The sequence below is a fragment of the Callorhinus ursinus genome, unplaced genomic scaffold (assembly GCF_003265705.2).
Source record: "Callorhinus ursinus isolate GAN/ISIS: 27379988/994484 unplaced genomic scaffold, GSC_fseal_2.0 scaffold64, whole genome shotgun sequence".
In the NCBI taxonomy this organism is placed as follows: Eukaryota; Metazoa; Chordata; class Mammalia; order Carnivora; family Otariidae; genus Callorhinus; species Callorhinus ursinus.
Genome location: NW_027397126.1, coordinates 804,109 through 823,769, shown reverse-complemented (window position 1 = coordinate 823,769; position 19,661 = coordinate 804,109). Strand labels below are relative to the sequence as shown.

The window sequence follows — 19,661 nt, the reverse complement described above, 5'->3', positions numbered from 1 at the left end:
TGTGAAGTCAGACCCCCCCCCCCCCCCCCGCCTTCAGTTGATTCATCTGTGAAAGGAGACTAGAGTAGGGATTGGTAATGTCTAACTGTTGGATACTCTGTTTTTAACTGGCTCAAGTCCATGAGTTTCTGCTGGGCAGAGCTTTGTATATTTAGCTGCTCAATTTGTGCTAGTGGGAAGACTAAAGAGGATATCGGTAAGTTGTTTGTTTGTTTGTTTGTTTTTCTGTTGAGCAAATCTGACACTCCTAACGGAATTTCCCTGAGTTACATTGACTGACACCCAGGGCTCTGGCCATCCTAATCTTTTACCGACTGCATCGTATTTCTGTAAAAACTGGACTTCAAGTAAGGCGGTAAATATTCCCCAACTATCATGAGCCTTTTTATGCTCCTAACAGGCCCCTTTGACTTGGGTCCTGTTAGGAGAGAGCCCAGGAAGGGCATGCAGGACAGTTGGGGAAGGGACAGATGTGGAGGGCCGCCGGAGAGCGCGTCCTTTCCCGCTGTCTCGGCGGCTGGGCACAGAGCTGGCGGGGGGGGGGGGGGGGGGCCGAGTGGCGGGGGGGGGCGGCAGGGGGGCGCGGGCCGCCAGGAAGGGCTAGTCCGCGAGGCCGGGATTCCCTCCCGGGGCTCCGGCAGTGGCCGGCGGCAGGCCGGGCGCCAGCGGGCCCCGGGCTCGGCGGTTGCAGGCGGCAGCAGCATGCGCAGTGTGGCCGCCGCCGCTCCTCCGCGGCTTCTGCCGCTGCCACGGCTACCCGGGCGGCGGCGGCGGCGGCGGCGGCGGCGGCGGCTGCCCTGCCGCTGTCACTTCCAGTTCCTACTTCGGCGATCCAGGTCCGGGTCACCGCTTCCCCGCCGCTGGCCCGGTCCCTCCAGGCCGCTCTCCCTGCCGGGCTCTGGCTCCAGGCCCGAAGGGGCCAGCGCGCGCAGCCCAGCGGGGTCCCCGGGCAGCGGCTCCCGCCCGCCCTGGCCCGGCCCGCCGCCAGCGCACCCGGCGGGCGCGTCTCCCGCAGCCCGCTCGGCGCCGCGCTCCTCCGCCCGCCGAGCCGCACGGCCCTGGAAGCAAGAACTTGAGGGCAAGAATCTGGCTTCCCTTTAGATTTAAAAAAAAAAAAAAAAAAAAAAAAAAGGCATAAAGAAAATCCTTAGGCTGGCGAGGTGGCGGGCGCGGCACGGAGTTTGGAGACGGGCGCCCCCTCCTCGCCCGCGTTCGGGAGCAAAGTTGCAGCCGCCCCTCCCCGCCCGGGCGAGCCGAGCCCAGCTCTCCAGTTTCGCTCGGGTGGCGGCCGCGCTCAGGGCAGGGTCCCAGCCCCGGCTGGGGTGCACGGTTCCCGCAGCCTTGGCACGAGCTCGCCCGCCCGCTCGCCGGCCCCGTGACTCGCGAGGGCGAGCCGCTTCCAGGAGGCGGCGGCGGCGGCGGCGGCGGTGGCGGCGGCGGCGCGGCCGGAGCGAGCGAGCGAGCAGCGGGAGGAGCGGCGGGCAGCGGCCGAGCCAGGTGACCTGCCTGGGGGCGGGGGGGGGGTTGTCAAGGGAAGGGGAGAACGCGAGGGCCGGGGTGGTGCCGAAGGACCCGGGTTGCAGAGGAGCCGCCCTTCCTCCCCCTGCCGAGGCTCGCAGCCCCAGCCGCGGGGTCGGTGCTTGGCCAGGGCCTGGCAGTGCCCTGGGATCCCGGGGGCCGGGATGGCGCGCGCGCGGGGCGGGGGGAACCGGGGGCCGAGGGCGCGGAGCGAGGACGCGCCAAACTTAGGGGCGAGTTGTCCGGCTCTGGCCGCCGGCTTTGCGGCGGGCAGGATTCCTTCTTTCCCCCGGAACCAGGGCAGGAGTCAACAGTACTATTTTCGATACTAATTTGATGCCTCCCCCCACCCCCACCAGCTCAGTCCCCGGCATCCGCACGTTTGCGGATATTTTCGGCGTCGAGTACACAGGTCTGTCGCAGGAATGGGTTGTGGATGGGGGAAGACCCGTACTCTGCAAGGTGTGCCAACGTGCCCGTAGTTAATTCCGAGTTTCATTTTCCAGTCATTTAGGAACCCAACAGGTATTTGAGCTATTTCGTTTCTTAGCTCTAGAGTGGAGAGCCCTTAAGTTTATCTCTGTCTCTTCAAAAATCTTATTTTTATTTTTGGTTTGTTATTGTTTTGGGCTATAGGGGTGACTCACACGAGTTTTTTTCTTTTCTTAATGTGTAGTGGGAATACAAATGGAATGAGGGAATATATTTGCCTACGCAACTACTTATGGTTTTGTGAATAAAAGCTTCACGTAACCCCGGAAAAAAAAATCACAGAATAGGATACATTTCGGTTGATGTTCTGTAAAGTAGTAACAATTTTAATCACAAGACTCTAAGGTCCAAACTGCTTTTCTAACTTCTATTTGCCTGGAAAGCCCACAATTTGTCCTTGAACTTCCTATCTTAATTTTGACATTGACCATGGTAAGAGGAGCTTGGATGACATCATTTGCTCCAGCCACAGTTCTGGTGTTCTGCGACTGAGAGCACCTCTCTCCAAAACGTTAAGGCCTGGGCCTGCCCTTGTACTTCAGCTGAGGCATTTCCAAGGATTTCTCTTAAGCAAAGTATTATGCTACATGCCAGGCAGTGCTGCAGTCCCTTCTTACATAAGCGAGCTTCAGGCTGGGTGTGCACGGAGCGGTTAATATCAGAGAGTTCTCAGTCTCCGGGGGTGGTGGTGGTTGGTGATTGGAGTTTGGAACAAAGTAAATTTGCAGCTTGTATTGTGTCTTGCATTTCTTTGCCACTTAATTTTTTTAGATTGCCTTCTACCTACCTTATCTGAAACTCACAGTGCCCTTGTAAAGCATGTAGGAAACCGAAAAGTTAGTTAACTAAAGTCATCCAGCTTACCAGTCATAGCATCAAAACTCCAACCTGGATCTTCTGCTCTCAGCTCAGGATTTTGGTTTGTTTTTACTAAACTATGACATTTTATACAAAAGCGTTTCATCTGGCACATTTTACGGATGGTATGTCTTCCAAGCTACTCATTTTTTCTGTTCTTTCTGCCAACTCACATCTTGGCCTTGTCTTTGCTCACACAGGGCTGGCGCTGTTCTTAAGGATGAGGGCAGGAGTAAAGCCTTCTAAAGGGGGGTCTGTGGTTTGTATTTATGGTACGGTCCGTGTCCTCTCCATTCATCTTCAGGGATAGCAGGTGCTGAATAGAGTGAGCAAACTAGGGCCCAGAAATGTCCGATATTCGTTTGACATCATTATAATATTACTTCAGTCTTTACAAAGAAACTCATTCAGGAGGAGAAATTGGAGAGCGTTCGTTTTGTGCATTTGCAGCGATCTGCTCATCACTGTACTTAGGAACTTAGATGCAAAGGATTGGAAAAGGAGTGGAGTAGCTACCCCTTAGCTACCACCTCTTAAGCACCTACTATATTCTAGGTACTGTGCTAGGTGCTCTAAGTCCCAACAATCCTGGGAGGGAGGTGGTGTTGTGCCCATTATACAGTGGAGGAAACTAAGGTTTGGGGATCATCCAGATAAATGCCCCACACCGTCAGTGCAAATCAGAATGTCATTGCTGATGGGCCTGAGTCCAGAACTCATTCCCTTTGCCATGTGCCAGACTGTCCCCCAAAAGGAGCTATTGATAAATACAGGATCATCAAGCCCCTTGCTTTTCAGATATGGCTGTACATCAGAGCCATCTGGGGTGCTTCTACAAAATACAAATGTTGGGTTCTCCCACCCCCACCCCACTGAGCTTAATTGGTCTGTAGTGAGGCCCAGGCCTGGGTATTTCTTTTCTTTCTTTTATTTTTAGAGAGGGAAAGGGTTAGAAAGAGGGAGACGGAGAGAGAGAATCTTTTTTTTTAAGATTTATTTATTTCAGAGAGAGAGAGAGAGAGAGTGCATGGGGGGGGCGCAGAGGGAGAGGGAGAGAGAATATGAAGCAGACTCCCCGCTGAGCGCAGAGCCCGACACCGGGCTCGATCTCACAACCCCAAGATCATGACCTGAGTCAAAATCAAGAGTCAGACACTTAACCAACTGAGCCACCTAGGCACCCTGGTATTTCTTTCTTTTTTAGTGTTTAAATAAACATCATATTGAAATGTAACATGAATTCAGGAAATCGCACAAATTCTAAGTATATAGTTTGATGAATCTTTACAAATTGAACACATCCATATAATCAGCACACCAGTTAAGAAACACAACATTATCAGCACCCAGAAGCCACCCTCATGCCCCTTCCCAGACACACCCCTCACCAGTGGGCACCACTGCCCTGACTTCTAAGACAATAGATGCATTTTTTTTTTCTGTTTTGGTACATTATATGAGTGGAATCATACAGTAGGTACTCATTTGTATAAGGTTTCTTTCACTCAGAGTAACATTTGTCCAAGTCACCCATGTTGTGGATCCAAATGGTTCATTCTTTTCATTGCTAGTCGTATCCCATCCTGTGGATGTACCATCTTTTGTTTATCCATTCACCTGTTGATGGACATCTGGGTTGTTTCCAGTTTGGGGTTGCTGTGAACAGTGCTGCTGGGTGCTGTGCATGTCTTGTGCCTGGCTTCTGGTGGACATTTCTGTTGGGTTTGTACATGGGAATGGAACAGCTGGGCCACAGGGTATGTGTATGTTCAGCTTGAGTAGGTGCCGCCCGACAGTTTCCCAGAGCCACCATGTCTTGTAATTAGTTTGTTTTGAAAGGTCCCCAAGTGATTCTGATGTGCATCCAGATTTGAGAACCATTTCCATGGTTTATCTAGAGTTCAGCCATCTGGCAACCTCCAGTGTCTGCCATCTAGCTGAGAACCATAAAGAAAGAGATACCAAGCTTCCTCCACAGCCTCAGATCTTCTAGAAAATCTTCTCTGCTGGATTGGGCAACTCTCGTCCCCCTTCCCATAATCCTTTGTGCCAGGCTATCTTAATGCTGGCGGGCCACTCTTGTTACAGGGATCTGTGGACACGTTTATCTCTCTTCTAGTCTTGGCACTTCTCAAAGGCAGGAAGCTAAGGTTGATCATTCTTATGATCCCAGCACTCAATATAACATGTGCGCATAGCAGGTACTCAGTAAATGTTTATCAAATGAATGACCAGTAGCATGAGTGAGTGGTGAGGGAAGGTCTGGACTGCAGAAGAGATGCCTCCCCCCACCTCTTTGCACTAAGGCTTCCGCACTTTATTCCTGGGAGACTGCCTCAGGATCTCACTTGGAGCCTAATGACTTTTACTTATCTAAGCATGTTGGAATTATGGGTAATCTGGTTGCTTATCCCCAAACGGATTAGAAATAGAAAATTAGATTAGATGAGATAAGGTATGTGGAAGCACTTTGTAAATTGGAGAACAGCATCGAGATAGAAGGTCGTGATAAAGGGAGAAGGGGGGTTGCCAGGGACTAGACGTGCTGGCAGTGGTACAAAGGGTACATATCCACGCACAACATGGAAGCAGTGAAATCAGCAGCACGCCAGGAAAGGAGGCAGGAAAACTCTAAAAAGCAGACCCCCGAATACATAACCATCTGGGGCCCTTTGGTGTGGGGTCAGGCAACTCAGCACATGCTGTGCAGTCCAGTGGCTTGAATTTGTGACTTCCCCTACCTTGGTCTGGGTTTGAATCCTGGTCAGGGAAACCTGTGTTCTTGAGGAGTCGCATGCATGAGGAGTGCAGTGCTTAAGAGCTTGGGCTTTGGACTTGAACTGACCTGGGTTGGCCACTTCTTAGGTGTGTGCTAACTTCCGTGGTGGTAGCAGTAGGTAATGTGTGTGCTTTGTTGTTGTCAGGTATACACTACCCCTTAGCCGGAAACGAGAGAAAGCAGAGAAAGCACTTGGCACAGTGCCTGGCACTGAGCAGACTCAATGAAAGCTAGTTCCTAACTGGAATTTTAATATATCCCAGTAGACTAGTGTTCATGAATGATCACATAATGTTATCAAAAAAAAAAGTTCACTTAAGTCTTTAGTTATGTTAAGCAAACTCTAAGAAGTGAGTCATACTTTAGAGAGAGATCTTCTTTTGAAATCCTAACATTGAAAACAACTTGGGGGGCGCCCGGGTGGCTCAGTTGGTGAAGTGTCTGACTCTTGATCTCAGCTCAGGTCTTGATCTCAGGGTGGTGAGATCGCTCCGCGCTGGGTGTGGAGCCTAGTGAAACAAACAAACAAAAAACTTGGATACAGGCAGGGGTAAACTGTGGCCTCTCTGGGATGATGGCTTCTCCCGGGTTTCTGAGCTTTTATACCAGTTACTTGGAGAATTTAAACAGGGAGGAACCTTAAAACAGGAAAACAAAATCCAGCCATCTTTTTCCTTGGTTCCATGCTTTATTGGACAGAGACTGCTTGCTTGTGGAAAAAAACATTTTTTTAAAAAGTAAAGTTGAAGGTAAAATGCCCACATATTTTCTAAGACTTGACACCCCTCTTCTGAAGGCAAAACCGAGTTGAATGTTTTCTGGGAACTTTGGATGAATCGTGGTGGCGGCCTTGGCCTCTGTTCTCGTGTTGACCAGCACGCATCAGGCCTTTCAACATTATTTACATCTTTCACTCACTAATTGAAGTGCTTTTCTTTTTTTGTACTTGAAATTCTCAGTGCCTCACATCATAGAAAATAATTTGAATTTAGATTAGAGTGTACTGAAATGTGTTTAAAATTATTTACATGTCCTGTTTAATTTGTTTACATATTTTATTTGGAGGGCTACATAAAGGCAGTTTAAATTTCAGTGATACTGTGGCTCAGTGATACCCACAGAACAGAGACTGCAACCTTTAATTATAATTTCTGTCAATTTATGTATAATCTTAAGAGTTTTATGAACCTGTTATAGAAGTTCATGTAAAGGTCTCCAGCTGGTTGTCTTGCTGTTGGTCTGAATGTTGTTCTGAATGCTTAGGGTGGCCAATATTTAACTGCTGGAAACAATTTGTATATGGTTTCCTTTATAAGAACTCAGGACTAGAGGTGTGTGGGACTCCAGTTCTAAGGAGGACCTGGAGAAGACCAAGGAACCGAATTCTTCAGAGACTATGAATTATTCAGTTGTTAACCACAGAAACTTTTTTAGCTACCATTTTGTGTGCTAATAATAGAAACAGTTTGGATGGATTCCCCTTGGAATTGAAAAATCAGGAATGCTTTTTGCTCTTTTCTAGTCTATGCAGAAACTAGAAGGTGATAAAAGAATATTTTCAGTTTCTCACATTTACTACCTGGATGAAGTAGTTTAATTTTTGTGTCTTTCATGTGTTTTATTTTTAATTTCTGTGTCTTTTAAAACAAACACATCCATTTTATAATTACAATAGCTTGAAATTTAAAAATACACCCCAGAGCAAGATGCTTGTTGTTTTAGTTAAATTAAACAATTCAACAAATGGTTTTCTATTTTTGGTGATGACCGACAAAAAAAAAAAGTCTCCCCTTGCGCCGGGGAAATAAGTAATAAATCTGTCAAATTGGGCATAGTAGAGGGTGAAAATCAAAATCAATTGCTTCTATACAAAAAAACACGGTATGTACTACTTAAAAAGGAAACATGGCATTTGTGGGTTGGGTTGAATGTATATTGATAATACCAAATGGAATGCATTTCGTTAGAAAATTTGACCAATTGAGTCTCCCTTATCTTGTTTTAAATCCCATTCACTCTAATTTGTTTTTTTTTTTTTAAGATTTTATTTATTTGAGAGTGAGAGCACGAGCGGGGGGAGGGGCAGAGGGAGAAGCAGACTCCCCGCGGAGCAGGGAGCCTGATGCGGGACTCGATCCCAGGACCCTGGGATCATGACCTGAGCCGAAGGCAGATGCTTAAGGACTGAGCCACCCAGGCACCCCCTCTAATTTGGTTTTAATGTTGATTCTAATCCAGGCTGTTTCTGGGGGCACCAGAGCACAATATAGCTCTTTACTAGAACCACACAATCTTGGCCAGCTATCCCCTACTCCGGCCCCATTCTTATCTGGTCATAGGTTATCATCGAGGTAGCCCCCGGGGGGTCAGTCCTTGCTGGCACAGCAGAAGGTATGCCGGATGATTGGTGATGACTTTGGGGTTAGTACCAAAAGGAAGTGCAAGGTCTGGCCTTTGAACTGCAAATGAAGAAGGGTGAGGGCACTTGTCAGTTTTGTAGGGCCTTCGCTTACCAACTTTTTAGAGGGGATATATGTCCACCCAGTCCAGAAGCTGCTCCACCTCTGCATTTCAGTAGTGACGTTGCCCCTTCCTCTGCTGTCGTCTGGAAGAAAGATTTAGGATCCCAGACATCTGTCTGATTAGCTCCAGGCTTTGTTGTAGCCTGGCCGACTTGGACCCTACCACGCAGAGGGGTGTACGGGTTCAGAGAGGGCTCATCCGAAAGAGCATAGAGCCACCCATCATTTCTACTTGACTTCTGGCAGAAGATTTACCTTCCTCATTAAGTTCTGCTTAAAAACAAATAGAGTAAAATCCCAGCTTTATACTTTCTTGGGGACTTGAATATTATTACAGAGATCAGACATATCAGCCGAGGGATTGAAATGGGCAATAGGGAAAAGAAAGGATTAAATTAAGGTAAGATGGAAGGCAGCAGTTTGCAAAGCAGTGAATGACACTGTTATTAAGGGCTTGTCTCGCTCTAGACAATAGCAGGCAGGTTTCTCCACCCTTGGAAGCGTGGACATTATTTTAAGAGGCATCATTAAGGTGTCAAACTCTTCACATCTTTTATGAAGAGCCCAGCCTGTGAAAGCAGGCCTGAACACTAAGGAACATTCCATCTTATAATCTGTCTATTCTTCATGGCTAGGTCTCCAGCAAACTGGGGCCGTTTACCAATAATTTGTGAGAAACGTATGCAAACCAAGAGAATGCAGTATTTTAACAACGAAAGAAGTGTAACCGTTTCTTTGGGGGCGTATATGTTGTGATAGTGTGAATAAGCATTTGCGCTGTAGCATGACCACTTTGCGTTCTTTGAAGATATGCTGGTGTTTAGGAATGTGTTATGGATTGGGGAAAATCTTGATTTGGGATCGCAAAATTACCTTCCAGGAAAGACCACAGAGTGGAAAACAATGGTTTTGGTGAGCTCGTGGGTGACTCCTTTATGTGCCAGATTTTACATACTATCCTTTTTATTTCCCACGACTGCAAGATCATGACCTGAGCTGAAACCAAGAGTCGGATACTTAACCAGTTGAGCCACCCAGAGGACCCCGGATGAATTTTTTAAAAATGTATTTTAGATAGCTTGTATATCTAAGAGTCTATATGTAGATTATCAAGAGTTGACTTTCTTTCATAGAAATGACTCTTTAATGAATGAAAATAAGGATAAAAAGAAAGCTTAGTCTCTCGTAATACAGTATTTACTGTATTTACTCTGTTTCTTTATGCCAAACTGTTTCATTAAAAAAAAAGAAAAGAAAATTAATGGTATGTGAATTAGGTCCCATAATGTCATATGGAAGACCTTCTCTGCTTTTCCAGTCCTCAGCTCACTTCTTATTTTTTTTAAGATTTTATTTATTTATTTGTCAGAGAGAGAGAGAGGCAGGCAGGCCAAGGGAGATACAGGCTCCTCGCTGAACAGGGAGCCCGATGCGGGGCTCCATCCCAGGACCCCGAGATCATGACCTGAGCCGAAGGCAGACGCTTAAACCAGGCGCCCCACACTTATTTCTTATGTTACCCAAACTGTCTTGATTTCATTGGGTTTTCAAGGTGTGACACTTGCACCTTAGGACTCTGTAACTGTGATTCTCCCAAGTGATCCCAGGCAGTACCTTCACTTCCTTTTGGTGAGATAAATGCTTTGTCAGCATTCTTCACGACTCTCAATCACAGCCTTCCAAAGAAGACTCTGTTTTACCAAGTGATGGAAAAATAGATGAGCCCTGATTGGTCAGGTTCTACTAGAAAAAAAAAATGACCTTTTCTCTGTCTCTCCTTTCAGGGAAGGCATGCCAGAAGGACAGGTGTTTCTGGTGGAAGAAATACCTGTTTAACTTTCAGGTGAAAAGGAAAGCATCATAGTCAGCAAGTACTTGTTTGCTGTCTGTACGGTGGGTGCTGTGCCTGTGGCATTGTGGGAAGAGGCAGTATGGGAAATCGTGGAGTTTAACAGTGTGGATGGTGGCATATGGCGAGGTATCCAAGTTAGTGGGTCCAGAGTCTAGAACGTAACACAGAGTTCAGAAGAAGAAGCCTATTGTGTACTGAGGTGTAGTGCCTGGGGCAGACCCCGTGGAGTGGGAGTGATGTTGTCTGGGCCCCAAAGGACAGCTGGGGTTCAAATGGTGGAGGGGCCTTTTTCATAAGGAGAAGTGTGCATATCGGAGAGAGGCACAGTGAAGAAAGTGAAGGATTCTGGGGCATACACGTTGACGATGGTGAGAAATGATGGGCTTGAGAAGAAATCTGAATGCCAGCCTGAAGCCTGGGGATTGGATTCTGTAGGCACTTAAAGGCTGGGTTCCATTAAGCTGAGAGACATGGATATTCATGGAAAGCACCATTCCTGACATGTCTGATAGGTGAGCTCCCAAACACCCACCTCACCATGTTTGGATTGTATCCTAGGTGTAAATCTTGTTTGAGATCAGATGGAGGAACATTAATTAATTGATTGATGTCTGTTAGGCATTGATGGGCATCTCTGAAAATGACATACTTTTGAAAAGGTGACTCACACATAGACTTTTGGCAAGGAGTGCCAAAAGTCTTTGCCAAATATACCGTTGAGGGTGATCTCTAAATAAAGAAAATGGTTGTAACTTTGGCACAACATCCTTCCTACCCAGATTAGCTGGTCTAAGCTGGGGCATGTGGATTGTAGGCTTTCGATTTGCCTCTCACCCCTTCTTGCTTCTCGTGAGTTCCTTTGGCATATTTTGCCACGTCCCACTGTGCTCTGGCTGTGACTCAGAGCCTGTTTTGGAGTAAGGGATGAACAGGTGAGTTTGGCTGCTAGTGTCTGCCCTTTAAGCGATTTACCATGAAGCAGTTCAAAAAATACAGCCAACTCCAGCAAAGCAAAACAGTTCAAAAAATAGAGCCAACTCCAGTTTTTCCCCACTTCCTTTCTCTGTGATGCGTAGGTCATGGCGCTTTGTGAGGAGAATGTACTACCTGTACTACCCGGGACAGGCCAGCAATTGCAGACTTGGCCCAGACTGGGCACATAACTCAATGAAACCCGCAACCTTGGAGTCTGAAGCACCTTTGGTCATCTCACAATTGAGCGGCTTAATTCTGCCGACGAGTACAGGCGTATTGTTATGTTAGCTAATAGGCGTTTCCTGGAAAGTCACGTGGAAATTGTTTCTTCCTTAATCCTGTTCTTTTGAACTTTACTGTAATTTTGGCAATGATTTTTCTTCAATTGTGATTAATCATCTGTTGGCAAGAGCTTCTAAACTTTCCTCAATTCATCAAATATTTATTAAGCGCCTGCTATGTGACAGGCAGGCTTCTAAACACAGGATCCAGAAGTGAAAAAGTTTTTAAAGAACTGGCTTCATGGGGCTTGCATTTGAGGCCTGATTTGTGTTTAAGTGTCTCTGCCAGTACATCCTGTTGATCAGCCAGTGAATGATTATTTATCGAGGCTCTCACATACGTTGAACCCCAGGTTGGGTCTGTGGGGGCCAGTTTTGGGCTTCCAAGAGTCCGCCTTCTCATTGGAAATCCAGAGCTAATCCTAACACCCACAGAATAAATACAGTGGTACAGTGTAGGTGGTAGGTGGCTGAAGGCTTGAGTGTGTGCCCCATCTCTACAGACTGGGAGGCTGGGGCAGTTCTGAAGACAGAAGCCTTAGGGTAAGGCATTGCAGAACTTTCTGGAAGGCAGCAGATTAAACTGGCTAGAGGAGCTGCCACAGAAAGCAGCCTGCAGTGCTTCCTCTTTTCATGGCTCTCCTCCCTCCCTGATCTTTGTGTAGCGTTCATTTAACACCCGTCTTTCCTGTGTGTGGCCTCTACAGCAAAGCCGTTGGTTCTGCTAGGCTCCCGGGCTCCAGCCCTAGCAGACTCCTAGGAAAGCTGGGGTGGCAGGAGCCCTGTCTTCCCATGGGAGTCTCCTCCCTAACTGCCTGGCCCCGTTAAACAGGCGGGACTTGTCAACTGTTACCATTTCTGAGGCTCTTCTCATCGTCTTCCTGTGTATCACTTGATTCTCGAATCATGGGCAGTTCCAACATAAAGAGTGCTTGGAGTGTCCAGGGTAATTGTTCATCCTTTATTTGAAAGGACAAGGAGAAAGTATAACAGAGGTGGACACTTAATTTGGGACCACACAACCAGGCATTCTTCAATGTAAAACGGAGTCTTTTCCAAAAGTTGATTTGTAAGGTACTGTTAGGAACACAGAAAACATTTTCCCCCTAGAAACCAGGTTCTATGTGCTGATTAAGTTTTCCGGCTGGCCCACAACAGCCTGTTTAATAAGTGTGGCTGAGCTGTAGAATTCACACACCAAGTGGCAGATGTGGCCCTATGTCCCTGGGAAAATGGGTTCCGCATTCCAATTTGGAACGCTAGGAAATAAGTCCCCTTCCCTGAAGGGGTGGGGGTGAGGAGCTTGGGGAGGACACCCCCTGGTCTGGCACCCAGATGTTCTGGCAGCTGAGGAATTACCCGTCCACCCCACCCCTCAAAACTGGCAGCCAGTGCAGCTCCTGCAAAGGTTCTAGTGACAGGAGTGCGGGGGGAGGTGGGGGACAGGCCGCAATGGCGTCTGGCTGAGCAGCGCCTGGTCCTAGGCGCCCTGCTTCCTGTCCTGGGCTTGGCAAGCCCTATTAACAAGAGAGATTTCATCTTTTCCTTCCCTTCATGCCTACTGTCTTCTTGGTGAAATTATCCAAAGCCGGTTATTCTGTCTCTTTCTCTTTTGAATTCTGTGGCCGTCCTGGCCAAGATACCTGTGTCATTCCTTGTTCATTCTGCTCTTTCCCGAACACTTAGTACTCAATTGAAGAGGGGCGCCTGGGTGGCTCAGTCAGTTAAGCATCTGCCTTCAGCTCAGGTGATCCCGGGGTCCTGGCTCTCCACGCTTGTGCTCTCTCGTGTGCATGCACGCTCCCTCTCTCTCAAATAAATAAATAAAATCTTTAAAAAAATACTCAATTGAAGAGAACTCCCTGTTGTGGAGAAAGTGTTTTCTCCCCTAAAGGAGTGCTAACAAGGAAGAATGGAGGCCATTAAGGTGTTGGTGATTCTGAAGTGGCCATCAGGAAGAGGATTTGATGATGTTGCAATGAGGTGTGAGCGATGAGGGGTTCCGCTCAGATCCTCGCTCCGGTCATGGGAGCTCTACGGAGCTGAGCTCTTCCTGGCTCTGGATTCTGTAAGGTCCAGGCAGTCCAGAAGCACACATTACTTACGTAAAATGACACTATATAAATCCAGAGACAAAAGAACGTAGACTGGTTAAAGCTGTCCACAATCACAGGCCAAGTGCCACTAGGCAGTGGCAGCAAGATAGAGCCAGAATTTATAAATAGGCCATTAATTAATTAATTTTAATTTTTTTAGAGAGGGAAGATGGGGGAGGGGCCAAAGAGAGAGAGCCTCCATCTCACAGCCCTGAGATCATGCCCTGAGCCAAAATCAAGAGTTGGACGCTCAACCAACTGAGACACCCCGGTGCCCCAGTAAGTCATTTTTAAAATGACATTTTGAAGAAGTGCACTTATAAACAGGTAGTGATTACATTAGCTTGTGATACTCCCGACTCCCTTTGCTTTGATTATATACTATCCAACAAGTTTCTAATTCTGGTTTGGCTTACCATGCAGATTTCTCTCTTGGGAAGAGAGTGATATGCTGGCCATAAGATGGGAATATCCAATCTTCTTAATGGTCTATTTCTTTGAGCAGAAATTAGCAAATTGGCCACTTGGTTGATGCAGTGGCCTTTTGTGAATGTGGTTAGGGTGAGTCCCTTCTCAAGAGCCATGAGAATTGAAGACCAGACTCTGGACCTTGGGGAAACAGCCAAGGTGCTGCCTCTGAGGGCCCCTATTCGGACGATGGGCCGGTGAGCCTTGCTGTGCTAGTCTGGTCAAAGACCTCTCTCACTTTCCAGATGGGAAACAGAGCCGAAAAAAAAAAAAAAAGTGGTGTAACTTTCCTAAGGTGCTCACAACTGCTCTGCAGTGACAAATCTGGGGTTTGAATCAAGATCTCCTGACCCTCACGCCGGAGCTCTTTGCCGACACAGATGTTACTGCCGCTCTGAATGGCTGAAATGGAGAGAAGGAAGGAAACGAGAGGAGCGGAGAGCAGGATTTGCTCTCTTTAAGTTTACTCCCTATCAAATAGGAAGTTATTATTGAAAACCAGGCACAATACAAAAGCCATCCACCGTATTCTAGGAAGGGGAGTGCCAGTGGCTCATTGAGTGCCATTTCTGAGCTAAGAGCATTATTTGTTGCTGACGTTGTGACTGCTTTCAGGGGGAGCTATGTGACAGCATCCCTGTTGTGCTCACAAAGCCAGGAGCAGTGCCACCCAGCGAAATATGACTAAGCAGCTCCGATTTGCTTGCTCTGGTGCATTCTGTAATGACATTTCCTCCAAAGTTCAGGGGTTAACAGAGGCAGCATGCTCAGCTGTGAGAATTGGAGAATGCGATTCAAGATGGGCTAAGTTAATTTGAGATTTTATTCAGCAGGAACAAGGGAGACATGGAATGTTCTTAAAATATTTGGAATTTTTTTTTTTTAAAGGGCCCGAAACAGAAGCTATGTCCATGTGGTTCCACTGAATCCCTTGCTTTTCAGCTGATGAGGTTTTAACAGTTGAGTGACGGAGCCTCTTGTGATCACCCCAAACCCTCAATTAACTTTAATTGGAAGTCGATTGAATGGTACCCAAGCCCCATGACTTTAGAGACGGTCCCCTGTTCCGAACGAGTATGCGGTATGGCTTCTCTGAACAAGGATGTGGCCAGGGCTGTCACTGGTTATCTCAGATGGTTAGAGCAAGGTGCCAGGGGATGGTTTGGCGTGGCCCTGTAACCACGGGCTGGACCCCCGCCCAGCCGACACCTCACAAACATGGACGGCGGCTTGAACGAATAGAATATGGGTAGCTCGGTGCAGCCCTCCCCCGCTTCCCGCAAACAGGAGCAGGTGCCTACTGGGTCGGGTCAGGGCTTGAAATGAGAAGGCCAGCACCGGAATCAGGCACGGCCCCTTGGAGACAGGCTTGTAATATGGGAGGTTTTCTCTTTGCCACGATTAGTGGAATTAGTCATCTTAGAGGTTGTAACAGACTTGCTGCAGATGGTACAGACGCGGATCATAGTGACAGCGGCAAGGGACTGCTTTTTGTGCATAAAGGCGCAGAACTCTTTTTCTTCTTTCGAATGCCTCGTGACAGTGGAAAGTATGCAGACAGGGCTAAACTGCCCCTCAGAGCACTTTCTTGGATCTCTTGCCTTGTGAGTTAACCACTCGGAGTGCAATTTGCTCATCTATAGAATGGGGGAAATAATTGTACCTACGTTACAGACTTGCTGGGAGAATCACGTGCAATGAATGGACATGGGTGTGTGTGTGTGTATATATATAATCTGCAATCATGGTGTCAGCGCATGGCAGGGGCTCAGGAAATCAGGACCCTGTCCCTGTAAGATTAGTGAGGGAATGGAGCAGGGGGGTTGGAGATTTTCCTCTCATGTGCTTCCTTGTGTTGGTCAGTTTAGGGAAAATGTCATAAAATAGCCTACATATTGAAACTGAAAACTACTCCAAAAGGGTCTATATGTAAAGCCATGAAAATATAAACTTCTGTGTGGCTAATACTGCCAGATCCCCAACCGTTCAGAATTAACACCTGGTGTTTAGTGGATGGAAAAGAAGTTTTGCTGTCATTGTGGATATCCAAAATATTAAAATGTGCAGAAACATTTAAAGATTAAATGTCTTGTGGGGGGCCTGGGTAGTGGAGTCGATAAGGCGTCCGACTCTTGGTTTCGGCTCAGGTCCTGATCTCAGGGTTGTGAGATCGAGCCCCGCATTGGGCTCTGCACTCAGCAAGGAGTCTGCTGGAGATTGTCTCTCCTTCTTCCTTTGCCCCTCCCCACCCATGCACACACTTTCTCTCTCTCTCTCAAATAAATAAATTATTTTTTAAAATTTTATTTTTTAAAAGATTTTATTTGGGGGAAGAGAAAGAGACAGAGAGAGAGAGCATGAGCAGGGGGAGGCGTAGAGGGAGAAGCAGACTCCCCACTGAACAGGGAGCCTGATGCGGGGCTCGATCCCAGGACCCTGGGATCATGACCTGAGCCAAAGGCAGACGCTTAACCGACTGAGCCACCCAGGTGCCCCAAATAAAATCTTTAAACAAAATAAAATGTCTTGTCTGAGTTCAGCTGCTGATGTAGAATTGGACCTTAGGTAGCCTTATGTAAATTGACCCGAAGCCTCACTGATGACATCAATAGTCAATTAACATGTATTTTGCATGTTATATGTATTATATACTGCATTCTTACAATAAAGTAAGCTAGAGAAAAGAACATGTTATTAAGAACTTCATAAGGAAGAGAAAAATACATGTACGGTATTGTACTGTATTTATTGAAAAAAATCCATGTGTCAGTGGACCTGCGCAGTTCAAACCCGTACTGTTCAAGGGTCAACAGTACTTAAAAAAAAAATAACAAAAAAAAAAAATCTTTCATGAAGTTTCATCTCTGTCCCTCCTGTCGCTTACCCAGAGTAGAGTAAATGTTTGTTGTTGCTGTTATCCTTGAACCTTGCCTCATCCCATTGCAGGAGCGACCTTGAAAGCACTAGGCAGCAGTCTGAGAAGCAATCCTTTTTTGTCTGCATCACAGTTGTTTGTGGTCAATGGAGGAAGGGAATCCTGCTGTTCCTCTGACCTTGGCAGATCCAACTGGAAACGAACCAGCTAATTTCTGGACCCAAGTGGTCGAGAGAAAGTTCCGCTCATCTGGGACTCAGCTTCATGCCATACTAAACAGGCTAGTGAGGCTTGCACAGAGTAGCAGAAGACGAGTATCATCACAGCTTCATGTTGGAAAAGCACAGGCATCGTAAATATGCAAATCTGCATTTCCTTTCACAAGCCCCAGTGCTTTGCAGATAGAAGAGGGGAATTGCTTCTCCATTTTGTATGTATAACTGGTCGGGATTAGTCCGAGGCAAATGGCCTGTCCCACAGCCTACTTCTCCGTGTTCTCCCCATACCCCCTCCACGTTGGACAATTCTGCTTTTTCCCAGCTGGGCACCAGTGCCTTTAGGTTTTTCACACCATCATCTCTAAACTTGGTCTCATGCCTCTCATTTCCATGAAGGTCTAAAAGACTGTTAACAGCTGAACGTGTTGTGCTCCCTCCACATGTTTCCGTTTTAGCAGGGGACCGGTCTCAGTGCATGGAGGCAGAGTCCAGAGTGGAATGTTTACTAGCATGCAGTTTGGGGTTTGGAAGGGTGTGGTGCTGTGGACAGTGTTCCTGGTTATATTTAATCTTTCCACCGCTCTGAAATCGTAACTCTTAGGCTTTGCCTCCTCTACTCCTCCCTAGAGGCTTCTTCCAGCTCCTTCCTGTGTAGCTCCTAGTGCTACAGAATAGGCTTGCAGTGAGAAAAACAGTGTCCGTGGGTAAACTCTAGTGTATTGGGTTTTTCTAAAAAGGAAACTGTATAGTCCAGGCAGCTCCCCTCAAGCAGATGCAGTGACTCTTGCTGATGATGCACGTTTCATTTTCTGATCAGGCTATTTGTCTTAATTTCAGCCAAGTGCCCATATAAGTGAATAACGCCAGTGTTGCCACGTATGGGCAGTCAGTTAACCTGGATAAGGAGCAACAGAAAAAGAAAGGGAGAGGGTTTTTTGTTTTTTGTTTTTTTTTATCAGTTTTTGCTCTCCTGCCTCATTCTGCTAACATTTACTTCTGCTTCTTATTTCAGGCTCTCCCCATCTCCACCACACCTACCCAACACACACATCCACATGCACACACATATTCACGCTCCCGTTAGGAATTATGGGCTAAAACGAGTGAATTTTTTGCTTTGTTACCATTTTGGCATACATGTCGTTAACACTTTCCCACTGATGTGCTCTAAGGGAGGTTCAGTGAATCTGGAATCCTCTGGGATACTAGGTTCTCTCTCCAGGGTCTGTTGTATCTTGTTCACCCAGACTTTGGCAAACTAAAACAGAATGCCTACGCATTTATTCTTGGACAACTTTGAATTTTATATTGCAGCATTCAGAAACATATTTGGACTGTAGTGTCATTTGACTCTTTAGTAATATTGGGATTACCCCTTTACTAAAAGTAGATTAGTGTGTCATTTTTATTTTTTCAAAGATTGATTTATTTATTTTAGAGAGAGGGAGCACGAGTGCGTGCATGTGACTGGGGGGAGAGGCAGAGGGAGAGAGAGAATCCGGAAGCAGACTCCCCACTGAGCGCAGAGCCTGAGGCAGGGCTCAGTCCTGATCCTGAGATCATGACCTGAGCCAAAATCAAGAGGCGGCAGCTTAACCGACTGAGCCACCCAGGCGCCTCTAGTGTGTCATTTTTAGTTGTGATTGGGCTCTTCAGTCATATTGTTTGAATGCAAAACATTCATTGATTAAACGAATAGTACAGTCGTGAATCCCAGAAGAGGCAGACTTCTATAGGCTCACATGTGCATATATTATCTATATTGATGCCCCCTCCCAGGTTGAAAAAAAAAATGACTACTGTATATTTTCATTTTAGAGACAGAGTTTAGGTCTTGAAGAATATGTACACAAAGAAGAGAAAATTTTGCCTTGACGTGGCTCCCAGAAAACACGCAGATTAGGAATGACACGGCTGGCTCTATCTATTTTTTTTTTTTTCTTAAAGATTTTATTTATTTATTTGAGAAGGAGAGAATGAGAGACAGAGAGCACAAGAGGGAAGAGGGTCAGAGGGAGAAGCAGACTCCCCGCCGAGCAGGGAGCCCGATGTGGGACTCGATCCCGGGACTCCAGGATCATGACCTGAGCCGAAGGCAGTCGCTTAACCAACTGAGCCACCCAGGTGCCCCACGGCTGGCTCTATCTAATGGGAAAGCCCATTACCAATCTTGTCCCACATGAAGAGGTACATTTTATTCCTATCACTGCATCTGGGAAAAGAAGATTCAAACTTCTAGACCTCCTGGAAAGAAATGTTTTTAGAAGGTGCATTTCCATCCAGAACATGGGTTTCCTATAGAGAAGTATATCTACATTGTTGGCTGGCAAACTCATAGATTGTGCCTATGTGTGAGGATACTTCTAGTTTCAAATACACATATAGGAGACTAGAAGAATTGTCCAAACATTTTCATACGTGGAATACATTTATAAATCAACAATTAGTTTGTATTTAAAACAACAGCTGACTGGTGTCTTCCCTAGGGACAGTGGCATATCAGAATGAAGGCAAAGTGAAGTGTTGTATTTGTTTCATGATTTGTTGCTGATGGTTGAGCCGTGTTCGGAAGGCCAGAGGTCCCATCTGGAAAAGTCACCTGAGGCCAGGAAGAGCCAGCACAGGTTCAAATCCATGAAGACGAGCTGAGAGGGGCAAGGTCAAGCAGCAGAAACCAGGAACCCAGGTCGGGAGCCAAAGGCAGGCCTTGGGAAAGTTTGGGCAGCG

At 46.8% G+C, this 19,661-nt stretch overlaps 1 protein-coding gene across 4 annotated transcripts in view; it reads left to right on the top strand.

Annotated features, from left to right (window-relative positions):
* Positions 1–19,661, top strand: part of ARHGEF6 (Rac/Cdc42 guanine nucleotide exchange factor 6) — a 96,601-nt gene that overhangs the window by 8,905 nt on the left and 68,035 nt on the right. Inside the window, exon 1 of one of the 4 annotated variants that reach the window (XM_073885666.1) lies at positions 1,071–1,497. The exons of the other annotated variants lie outside the window; for them this stretch is intronic. The gene's annotated coding sequence lies outside the window, so the exon portion shown is untranslated. Of the gene's footprint in view, positions 1–1,070; positions 1,498–19,661 lie in introns of those variants that run through there. 4 annotated transcript variants of the gene reach the window in all.